The sequence below is a fragment of the Lipotes vexillifer genome, unplaced genomic scaffold (assembly GCF_000442215.2).
Source record: "Lipotes vexillifer unplaced genomic scaffold, Lipotes_vexillifer_v1.1 scaffold237, whole genome shotgun sequence".
In the NCBI taxonomy this organism is placed as follows: domain Eukaryota; kingdom Metazoa; phylum Chordata; class Mammalia; order Artiodactyla; family Lipotidae; genus Lipotes; species Lipotes vexillifer.
In genome coordinates this window covers 2,204,237-2,216,695 of record NW_006794332.1, presented here as the reverse complement: position 1 = coordinate 2,216,695, position 12,459 = coordinate 2,204,237, and the positions used below count along the sequence as shown (strand labels likewise).

Genomic DNA, 12,459 nt, shown 5'->3' with positions numbered 1-12,459 from the left:
TTGCCGTTCCTGCTTAGAAAGACTGAACTCTGCTACACAGCTCTACTATTAAATTTCAGGACACTAAGACAAACATTTAGCCATTCTATCTAACTTGAAGAAGTTTTATAGCAAGTCTGCAAAAATACTCTGACTTGTAAACAGTGGTACCAATAATACCATGGGCTAGGTATTTATAGATTCATGTGAAAAAGTTTTTCAGAATCATAAATATCTTATCTGATTCAAAATTTACCTTATAAGCAGAAAGCATTTCAACTTTAATGTGTTACTTTCTCAGAATTGAATAAGTTAAGGTAGAATGAAGGTCTTTTTCTTTTATTTGTACCCCATCTTACTCTTTTGCAGGAAATACTTTCTTTAGAACTAAAGTGTTTCATTTAATTCATCTTCTTTGGGGCATTTACCAGAGTGTGTCTGTGTTAACTCAACAGCCAAGGGGCAGTTCTGGTCTGTGCCTGAACCAATTCATCACTTTCTGTCTCCACACAGTTAGGCCTAGGCTGCTCTTCCTTTGCCCTTCTTCATCATTCTCTTCTCCCTGCCTAAAACATCCTCCCTGATGCTTTAGGTGAGATGGCATCAAGCCATTTGTTCTGCAATGGTCACACTTGAAGCAGTAATTATAGAGACATACTGAGTGTGTGTCCATCCACAGGTTCTCTAAAATAGGAAAAATATGACGAGCCACAGGAAGATCAGAGCTGAAAGATGGAAGGTAGCTTTTATGCCTTCTCATCTTTTCTTCAGGAAAACAGAAAAGCCCCAAAGTTCTATTTCTCTCCTGAACCTTATCAAGAGGAAGACTTACAGTGTCATTTCTTTCTCGTTTTTCTGAAGTCACATTATGAATCTCACCACCTGTGTGAGTCAGCATTCTCCAGAAAAACAGAACCAATAGGATTTATACATATATATACATATCCTATATATATCACATATTAATACATATTATTCTATATTATAATATGTAATGTATATAATATAGATATAGATGTAGTAGAGTAGAATAGGTAGTTAGATTAGATAGATAGATAGACGGATTTATTATAAGGAATTGGCTTACACAATTATAGAGGCTGACAAGTCCAAAGATCTGCAGTTGGCAAGCTGGAGACCCAGGAGAGCTGATGTGTAGTTCCAGTCTGAGTCCAAAACCCAGCAGGTTCAAGACCCAAAAAAAGGCAGTGTTTCTGTCTGATTCTGAAGATCAGAAAAGACCAATGTCCTAGTTCAGCAGTCAGGCAGGAGAAGCTCTCTCTTATTTAGCCTTTTTGTTCTACTCAGGTCTTCAATTTATTGGATGAGGCCCACCCACATAAAAGAGGAAAATATGCTTTACTCAGTCTTCCCTCAAATATTAATCTCACCCGGAAACACCCTCACAGACACACCCAAAATAATGTTCAATCTGAGTAATGCCTGGGCACCTTGTGGTCAAGTTGACACATAAAATTAACCATCACACCATCCAAATTCACATGCTCCAATGATAGAAAAGAATCTGGAGGAAGTGATCCATTTTCACCACTGATCACTGAGAACTGGCCGTGGAATATCAAGACTGGTACTTCATTTTTTTTTGGTATAAAATCCAAAAGAAACAGAGTGCTCTAAGGTTATCTTCCGTCTGCTTTGAACTCTCCACTTTAATGGTTTGTAAGGCTAAGGCTGATGATGAAAGGATAATAACTTTTTCTTTTTTTTAAATTCATGGCTAACATGAGGAAGTACTTTATTCACCAAAAATGGTGAATGTCTATATGTTCTATTTGCAAGTGGTATATGCTAGTTACCTATTGCTGCATAGAAAACTACCCCAAAACTTAATGACTTAAAACAACAATAGACTTATTATCTCTCACAGTTTCTGTGGGTCAGGAATTTGAGAGCAACTTAGCTGAGTAATTACTGTTCAGTATCTCTTGTGAGCTTGCAGTCAAGAAATGGACCAGGGATACAATTATCTTCGAGTTTGACTGGGGACCTGATTCCAAAGTGGCTCACTTAAACAGCTGGCAATTGGTGCTACTTGTTGCTGGGAGACCTCAGTTCTTCTCTAATTCGCTCCTCCACAGGACTGCTTGAGCGTCCTCACAGCACTGTCTGTCTGTCTTTCCCCAGAATGAGCAATTCAAGAGAGTAAGGTGGAAGCAGCAATATCATTTATGATCTAGCCTCAGAAGTCATACATTGTTACTTTTACAAAGTCCTGTTTATCACATAGGATAGCCCTATTCAGTATGGAAGGGGACTACTCAAGGGAGTGAATTTCAGGAGGCAAGAATCCTTTGGGGACCATCTCGCAGGCTGGCTTTACATAAATGTATTGGCCAGGTTCTAGGTGATAACATTAGACATTAATTAATGCCATTAGGAAAAATACCATATTTTCAAAGTTTATTGATGTTTATAATTCAATCTAAAACCTTGCTACGTCAAGAAAGATTGATTATAACCAATTTCTTACCCCCCAAATTTATTAGTTCAGTTACTGACATAGGAGATTATATTAAGTAATTAAGACAAGATTTCCCTGTAATAAAAATGTGTCTGCTATCTTCAATGTATTTGAAAAATTTTCCACTATTGATTGATTTCCAGCATTTTTATGATGATAGAAGTTAAATATATAATGTTATATTCATTTTCTCTTTTTGCAGTATGCTGAACATTTTACAGTTTCCAACTCTTTCTCCTTCCTATTTAAATTTCAAAATGAGTAATCAGTGCAGTGACTTTTCATGCATTCACCAACAGTTATTAAAATGTATTATGCTTCTAACATTCTTTGACCTGTGGTTTACATTGGGGAATAGGATATAGTGTGTTAAATACTATAGCAGAATAATGCAGAGAATGTTGTGCGGCCAAAGGAAAGAAGTGCCCACATCTTCCTGGGGCTGATACTAAAGAAGCCTTCAGAGAGGAGCTAACATCTGAGTTATATTTTGAACAACGGTAGGCATTCACCAACAGACTGGGTGAGTGGGGAGGGTCAGTAGGAAAGATACTTTACATGAAATGGCCAGAATATGCAAAGCAAGAGTTCAGGACATGCTACTCCAAAATATGGCACCTTAGCATATTGCATATTTTAAGCTGAAGGAGTTTGAGGAAGCAACAGAAACAAGAAGGTCACTTTGACCCCCTCTCCTCAGCCTTCTTCCCTGAAATAGGTTACAAGGTCCTCATGTGAGAGGTGTCCTCCCTATACCCAGAGGAAAGGAGCCCCTTTATCTACAAAGACAAAGGGACGCTGAAAAGAATCCTAATAAATAGCCCTTTGCTAAGTTTCCCCAAGTTACTACAATTACCTCATGGTCCTTAATCTGTCATATTCCTCCATAACTGCATAAAATGACCATTTCTTTGGGTCTTCATTTCCTTCTGAAAGCCCCTGTTTCACATAAAACTTATATTAAATAAACTTTTATGCCTTTCTCCTATTAATCTGTCTTTGTCAGTTTAATTTTCAGACCTAGCCAGTGACCCTAAGAGAGTCAAGGAAAACTTTCTCCTCCTCTACAAAAGTATGAAATAACATGCCTAATGTATTAGTTTCCTATCACTGCTGTAACAAGTTACCATAGACATGGGGCTTAAACAATGCAAGTATACTATCTTTCAGTTCTGTGATAGGTCCTAAGTCTGACACAAGTCTCACTGGGCTAAAATCAAAATGTCAGTAGAACTGCATTACTTTCTGGAGGCTCTAGGGAAGAACCCATTTCCTTGCCTTTTCCTTCTAGAGACTTCTAGAGGCCACCTACATTCTTTGGTTTGTGGCCCTCTTCCCTAGTCTTCAAAGCCAACAACAGTGGGTCAAGTTCTTCTCACACTGCCATCTCTCTGGTTCTCCGAATCTGAGAAAGGTTCTCTGCATTTTACAACTCATATGATTAGATTGGGCCAACCTTGATAATCCAAGATAATCTCCCCATCTCAAGGTCTTTAACCTTAATCACATCTGCAGCATACCTTTTGTCCTGTAAGATAACATTCACAGGTTCCAAGAATTAGGGTGTGGACATCTTTGGGGGCCACTATTCTGCCTAACACAGCCTACTCAGAAAAGAGCAGAAAGTTCAGCATGGCTCCATTGTAGACTTCTTCGGAGTAAATGGCAAAAGATTAGGCTAGAAAAATAGGCAGAGGCCAGTCCAAGGAAGTTCAAGAGTGCGAGGCTAGGGAGACTGGATATTACCTTGTATAAGGGATATTTGTTTTTTCATCTTCACAGTATTCCTCACCCCTTCTGTTATTAACAGTGTTCCTGTTTTCCTTTAAAGAATTTCCCCTTGGGCATTCCACATTGATCAGGCTGCCAATCATATATATTATCCCTCTGTCCACAGGATTGGACCTGTTTCATGGGCCTGCCCTCTTGGCCTTTGTAATTAATCTAAGGTGTAAACATATTATTCTCTGACGTATTATTCAGAGACTTTGCCTTGGACTTCATAAATAATGAAAGAGAAGGTATCCCTTTTGGCCTTGAAGTTGCTAGCCAGGATGATATAAAAATCTGAAATTATCCGTGGCACTGCCCTCTCATCCGAATCTCTGAGAGAAGTTCATCTGCTTATAAGAGATGCAACTATAAGAGAAAACAGAAGCAAGGAAGAAAGATCTGAGGACTGATTTAAATTCCTGGACCTGACACTGTCCTTTTCTATTCAGTAGGTCACTTGCAATTGAGAAAGTCCTGAGTAACTCATCTTATGTGCTGTGAGAAGTCTTTGAAATGATGAAAGCAATGGAGTGATGTGGTCAGGTTTGCCCTGGTGGCAACATACAGAATGGATTGTAAGTAAAGACAGAGAGCCATTGCGATCTTCCAGGTGATGGCTGATGTGTGTAAATTAGAACAGCCAGGCCAAGGAAGCAGAGAATTTTACTATGGGGTGGTCAACAATGTCAAATGTTACAGAGAACCAGAGAATAAAAGGAAAAAGCATTCTTATGATTTGGCAAAGAGCTGATAATTGACAGCCTTCACAAGAGTTATTTAAATGGGCTAGTAGGGGTTGAACTGTAGGAGATTGAAGAGTTGGTGCTTTAAACAATATTTTTACTGTTATATTTAATTATAAAAGTAAATAATTTTCACTGTAGAATATCCAACAAATGTACAAATAATAAAGAAAATGAAAATTACCAATAACCATGTAGCAATACTACTGTTGACAGTTTGATCATTCCCTTCCAGACACTATGTGATTCTGCATTTATCACTTAATATTAGTATCCTTGAAAATGTGACTTTTATTAGCTGCATAATATTCTATCATATGTGATGGTCAATTCTTTAGATATCTTTGAATATAAATTACAAGATTATAATAGTATTAGAATAACTTTTAAAAATATTTTCCCTTTTGCACCTTAAATTTGTACCTCACAATCAATACACTAGTAATTCTACTTTGAGTTCAGCTTTATTTTAAGGAGAATTTTTTTTAATTACCAACTGCCTGTGCATTTTTACTATCATGAGCCATTGGCTTTCCCTTTCCCTCTACTGAAGGAGCAAAGTGTGTCATTTAGCTTTCTTTTGTTCCTGAAATAGTAAAAGAATTCTTTTTTCTGTTTCCTTTTATGTCCCTTAGATGTGGCATCCTGTTTCCTACTGAGCTTTTTTGACCCAACTCCTACAAGCTTTTGCTATTTCTCTATGATCTCCTCAGGAATTTGCCCTACATTCCACTTTCTGTGGCATTTCCATTTGTACTTCATCTCCTTGTGAAGTTCTTTCTTAAAGAACTTTTATAGTCCTTGCCAATATTTTCTTATTGCAAATATAACAAGTTGTGCTGCTGCTGCACTTTGGGAAGTGTTTTGCTTGATCCAATCAAAAACAACATTTTTGACCAAATCAGTGTTTGAGCTCATGGCATTCAGCTATTAGAAGTTCATGTTCAGGACTTCCCTGGTGGTCCAGTGGTTAAGACTCCAAGCTTCCACTGCAGGGGGCATGGGTTTGATCCTTGGTCTGGGGACTAAGATCCCTCATGGCACAGGCTAAAAAAAAAAAGAAAAAAGTAAAAGAAGTTCATGTTCAAAATCACCAAAAAGGTAGATATTCAGAAGAGATTTATATATACAAGGAAACTAACATTTTTATTATGTTATTGGAGTTTTGTAACTTGTCTGACTACATGCCCTATCTAGGAGGAGCGTACAGTCAATAAAATCAGTACAATTAAAATTCTTGGCAAAATACAGAACATGACTCCCCCATTTAATTTGTTGTCTTAGCTAACTGGGAATTCAGTAATATATAGTAAAAATATTTAAATAAAATGCATCAGTCAAAGCATTTAGGGAACAAGGTATGACAGCATTTTATTCCATGCCACTTTTTTTCCTAAAAGATCAAAATTACGTTTTCAAACTTTCTCCTATAGTTCGACCAACGTGACTTAAAAAAAATTTTTATTATGTAAAATTTCAAACATATACAAAAATAAAGAGAATAGTATTCAGAACACTCATGTACCCATCACCTAGCTTTAAAACCTGTCAACAGAGGACCAATCTTGTTTTCCTCCATACCAAGCATTCACTCTTATATACACCTGGGGTCATTTGAAGAAAATCTTAGACTTATATTATCTCATCTGTTAATATTAATATTTGTGTATAACTCTGAAAGATAAGGACTTAAAAATAAGACCAAAACATCATTCCCACATCTAAATAAAGATCAAACAATAATTCCTTGATATTCATGAGCCGTTTGATGTTTAAATGTCCCCACTTCTCTGTTTGTTTTTTAACCTTTTGTTTGTTGAATCAGCTTGCTACCAATGTAAATTATATTACAATTGGTTGATAGGTTTCTTAAGACTCTTTTGATATATAAGTTCATACTCCACTTCTTTTTATTTTGTTCCTTGAAATTTATTTATTGATCAAATCATGCCAAATGTTTTAAAAGCTCTTTTATGAGTTCAATAATCTGTTATTTAAAAAATGGCTTCTCTCAAAAAAAAAAGCTTCTCTCAATATGAAACTCTATTTTTAAAACAATTAAATCCCTATTTAAACTAAATGTAGTGCCATAACTGTAAGCTGTGTGAAGGAAGGAGTGGAGGTTTGTCCTCACTGCTGAATTTCTAGCACCTAGCATACTGATGAGCCACTTGAGACCTCTAGGATATGGCCTAAACTCATTCATGTTGAGTATAAAATTCACTGACTCATTCATTCATTTGTTAAAAAAATATTTATTGAGGACTTGCTTTATGTTAGACAAATACATGTATTTATATGTTTATACAATACAGACATCAGTTTCAAATGTACCTTAGTCTTCAAATCGGTATAAATAAGAAATATTCCCATGAATAGACATATTCTAGTTAAACTTATCTTTAAAATGATTATATCACATATAGAGCCTGAAATGAATAATAAATGAAAATCTGTCTTCTTACGCTGGTTCCCTGGAGATTCAGTGGCTGAATAGAGAGACCAAGAAGAAAATCAGATGAGTGATTCTTTCATCTATTATGTACTGAATATCTACAACTCTTATGTACACAGATTAAACATATTAAAGAGATTTATAATTTATTCCAGGTATAAGGTAAACAATGAGAATAAAAGGAAAAGTCAAATCTGAAGAACTAGGAAGACACATCAGAATTTGATGACAGATTATCTAAGACATGAAAGACAGGAAAGAGTAAGAGTTAGTTCCAAAATTTCTAGCTTTCAACACTAGAAGAGTGAGGTAGTAAATTTCAATTGCTATGTAAAATAGCGTATAAAAACTTTTCAATATATTGCACCCAAATTCTATTTATTATATTGAATACTAAAGACAGAAAGCTTTTTAATAATAATAAAACTATTTAAATAATTTGGTAATTTTTTACATAATAGTCACTATAATCTGTAGCCATAGAATTTAAGCAGATGCAATTTTATATTATACACAGATGGTTTATGTCACACTTTAGTTTGGGTAAAATATATTTAAATACATTTCCAATTATTTAAAATGTGATATTACGAGCACTCCTTTCTAGCATGCCTTGTGCAGTGGTAATCTTTTGTTACTGGAAATGAGCCCATTTATATTTGTAAAATGCCAAAGAAAGAAATAATTCTGCACTCAACTCTGGTTTTTAGGAGCAGATAGTATAACTTTAATAATGTATTGAATAGGACTGAACTTATCTTCCAGACAATACAAATTTGTTAACCAGAGCAAGTCATAGATAATTGAATAATGTGCTGCCAACAGCTTAACGGCCTAGAGAAACAAATAGATTCTCACTAGATAATGTATATATCTTACTGACTTATTGAAACCCCCCAAAACACATCAATGATAGTAGGGAAATCATAGAAGGAAATTTTCAAATCATTTTAGCATTTTTAACCATAAAATTCCTATCATTGTTTTGACCTTATGTTATTATAACATTCTCTTTGGCTCCCTATAGAACACAAGCCAATTTAAAAATATGTAAAACAATTAACATTATCAATACTCTTTCCAGATATTATCACCACTGAGCTTCGCCATCTTTGTGATAAAATGTCAAAGTTTCAGTTCACTATATTCATTTCTTTGAGGCTTAACATATACCAGAGAGCCTTCTATATATTATTTTTGAGCTCTGGTTTTATTGTACGTATTTTTAAATGGCATAAATATCTAGGGCCCTTATGGAGAATCAAAGTCAATGACCTCATTCTTTCTAAATCCGCAGTCTTAGTAATGCTATGGCTACATTACGTGTCACTCATCCCCTTCTGATGTAGTTGTTGGACCAAAACCATCAGGTCATTACTACATGCTCTATTACTCTTTCTCTTATATTTGATGGTTTTTTATTATAAACGCGATCGCTGTACTTTATAACTGCTGAGCATTCTACAGTTGTCCACTTTATAAAATGTATGTGTATTGAAAAGTATGTACCAACTTCTATGCCTAGCACTTTACATGAATTATTTCCATTTAACCACAGAACAATCCTGTGATATAAGCATAATTTTTAACTCTCATCTTCGAGAAAAGGAACCTAAGGCTCTGGATGGCTAAGTAGCTAGTAAGTGGCAGAAGAGATTCAGTTCTATCTAACTTTATTCTTCCAGTCGTTCTTTTGTGAAGCAAATAAAAGAAACACTCTACTAGGTACTGTTGTGACAAAGAGATGATAAGGCATGGCTTGCATCATTTAGGTGTTTAAAATCTGGTGAAATATAAGACATATACATACATAAGTATCACACAACATCAAAAATGAAAATCGCCATGTAAGAGACACCAGTGATGATCTGTGGGAGTTTATAGGAAGAAGAAATTATTCCTACTGGGAGTACCCCAGAAGGTCTTGTGGAGGACATGGAAGAACAATGAAGGACTAATAAAATAAAGCCATGAGGATGTTGAAAATGAGGATGAGATAGCCACAGGATACAGCATGTGGAAAGGCCAACATGAGCAAAAACAGGGGTCAAGAAGACATGAAGCAGGTAACGAGTATAAGAAGACATTTCTTTAATATGGAAGGAAGGGAATATGAGTGAAGTTGGGGAAGAGTAAGCCCAATAATGGAGACCCTTGAAAGCCATATAATGATGATGATGCCTATGATAACAATAGTCATAGTGGTAAAATAATGGCCGTTAACATTTATTGAGGATTTATCATAAGCTAAGCACTGTTCTAAGTATTATCTCATTTAAACTCTTAAAAACCCTATAAGGTAGGGTTTCCCTGGTGGCGCAGTGGTTGAGAGTCTGCCTGCCGATGCAAGGGACGCGGGTTCGTGCCCCGGTCCAGGAAGATCCCACATGCTGCGTAGCGGCTGGGCCCGTGAGCCATGGCCGCTGAGCCTGCGCGTCCGGAGCCTGTGCTCCGCAATGGCAGAGGCCACAGCAGTGAGAGGCTTGCGTACCACAAAAAAACAAAACAAAACAAAACAAAAAACCCTGTAAGGAGATTCTCCTAATTTTATAGATGAGGAAAGGGACCCATAGAGATGTTTTGCCCATGGTCACATAGGAGTTTGCTTTTTACTTCTTAAACTTAGAAAAGTTGCCAGAGCTCACACTACATGGGCCTAAACCACCCTCTACTTACCAAATGCTATTAAAATCAAGGAAAGGAAGAAAGAGAATATACGATTCTATTCTAGAGTATGTAACAAGTTAAAATGAACAGCTCTACTGAGATTAAGCATACAGTCTCAATAAACCTATTTTTTATCACCACATTTAGTTAATTCATAACATGTATTTGATTTGAGGATCACTGTGGTTCCTATAAATGAATGCTACAACCTAAGGTTTATTATATTATTGCTAACCTCTTTTCCTACATTGTTTTTATATTTTATTTGTTTATAAATTATGTATTTATTATATATATATATTTATATATATTATTTATATTTATATTTTAATTTTTATTATATATATATTTATAAATATATAAATATAAATATATTTATATTTATTTAAATTATATATTTATATTTGTTTTTATATTTGGTATTCTTTGTCATGCAAAAGCGTTATTTTTATTATCCTGATAGGAATTTAGTCATGGATAGTTCAGAGGATTGGGAATGAGTCAAAGAGATACCTGGTTTTGGATGTACATTTGAACTAGCACTTGACCTTGATAGGATGTCGTAAACTTTTGTTCCCACTATTACTCAAAGCACATCTAAAACTACAAAAATATTGTTGTTTTTATTGTTATATTATTACATGGATGGTCCTAAGTTACTTATCCATGACCCATTAGGTGAACTATGAGTACATAGTTATTTTCAATTAAACCATGTTTGATATAATCCACAGCAGAAGCCTACATTTGTCAAACCCCATAGAGAAGAAAATAGAAACTCAAGATATAATACTATAGTCTATCCATGAAAGAAACAAAAATTCATTAAACAAAATATATACATTGAGGTTGAAAACATAGATACATTCATGTAAAATTTCAGGCTGTGATCATAAAAACAGGAAGGATGTTTTCACATATTAATACAACTATAGTAGAATCTGGGCAGACTTTGCTAACTATCCATGGACCTTAAAGATGTTGACTGCTAGAATAATTCAACGTAGAGTAATGTATCCTGTGGACACAGTAGAAAGTCACATGTTGGAAAATGTTATCTGTATATTATTTTTTAAACCAAAATACACGGTGACTATAGCAAGGTAGTGACACAAAGCAGTGTCAGTGTTGCTCTTTCTAATATCAGCTAGCCATATAAATGCTACTGAGTTGATCTTAGTATTTTTTTTTTTCAAGATTTTTTTGATGTGGACCATTTTTAAAGTCTTTATTGAATTTGTTACAATATTACTTCTGTTTTTTTATGTTTTGTTTTTTTGGCTGCAAGGGCATGTGGGATCCTAGCTCCCCAACCAGGTATTGAATCTGCACCCTCTGCATTGGAAGGCGAAGTCTTAGCCACTGGACTACCAGGGAAGTCCCAGTGTTTTATTTTTAAAAATTTATTTTAGGAACTTCACTGGTGGTCCAGTGGTAAAGAATCCACCTTGCGGGCTTCCCTGGTGGCGCAGTGGTTAAGAATCTGCCTGCCAATGCAGGGGACAAGGGTTCGAGCCCTGGTCTGGGAAGATCCCACATGCCACGGAGCAACTAAGCCCGTGCGCCACAACTACTGAGCCCGCGCGTCTGGAGGCTGTGCTCTGCAACGGGAGAGGCCATGACAGTGAGAGGCCCACGCACCGCGATGAAGAGTGGCCCCTGCTCGCCACAACTGGAGAAAGCCCTCACACAGAAACGAAAACCCAACACAGCCAAAAATAAATAAATAAATTTAAAAAAAAACAAAAACAAAGAATCCACCTTGCAATGCAGGGGGCATAGGTTTGATCCCTGGTCAGGGAACTAAGATCCCACATGCCACGGGAAAAGTAAGTCCGCACGCCACAACTACTGAGCTCGCGTGCTGCAAACTACAGAGCCCACGTGCCCTGGAGCCTGTGCACCACAACTAGAGAAGAGAAAACCCGCACGCCACATCTAGAGAGAAGCCCACGCACCACAACAAAGAGCCTGCGTGCCACAACAAAAGATCCCGCTGCAACTAAGACCCAGTGCAGCCAAAAATTAATTAAATAAATAAATAGTAAGTACATCTTTAAAAAAAATTATTTTAGAATCAAGAGGTGCTGGGGTAAAGACTTCCTTCACTGACCACCAATTTTTTAGATCTATCAATAACTAATCACTATTTTATACAGAGAGTAAAATATTGTTTACAAGGCCAAAAGCAAGAAATGAAATTGCTGTTTTATGATGTATCTTGGATCTTAGAGCTCAAACTGGCTTAAGCAAAAAGGTATTTTTTCAAAATATAAAACAGATTTTTAATCTCTGAAAAATATGTAAGAGATATATCCAAAAATCTAAGGGAAACTCAAGTTTCAGGTGCAGCTTGATCC

The 12,459-nt window shown here is 36.0% G+C and overlaps 1 protein-coding gene across 1 annotated transcript in view; it reads left to right on the top strand.

Annotated features, from left to right (window-relative positions):
• ANKS1B (ankyrin repeat and sterile alpha motif domain containing 1B) overlaps window positions 1-12,459 on the top strand; it is an 895,734-nt gene that overhangs the window by 431,708 nt on the left and 451,567 nt on the right. The gene's annotated exons all lie outside the window — the stretch shown is intronic.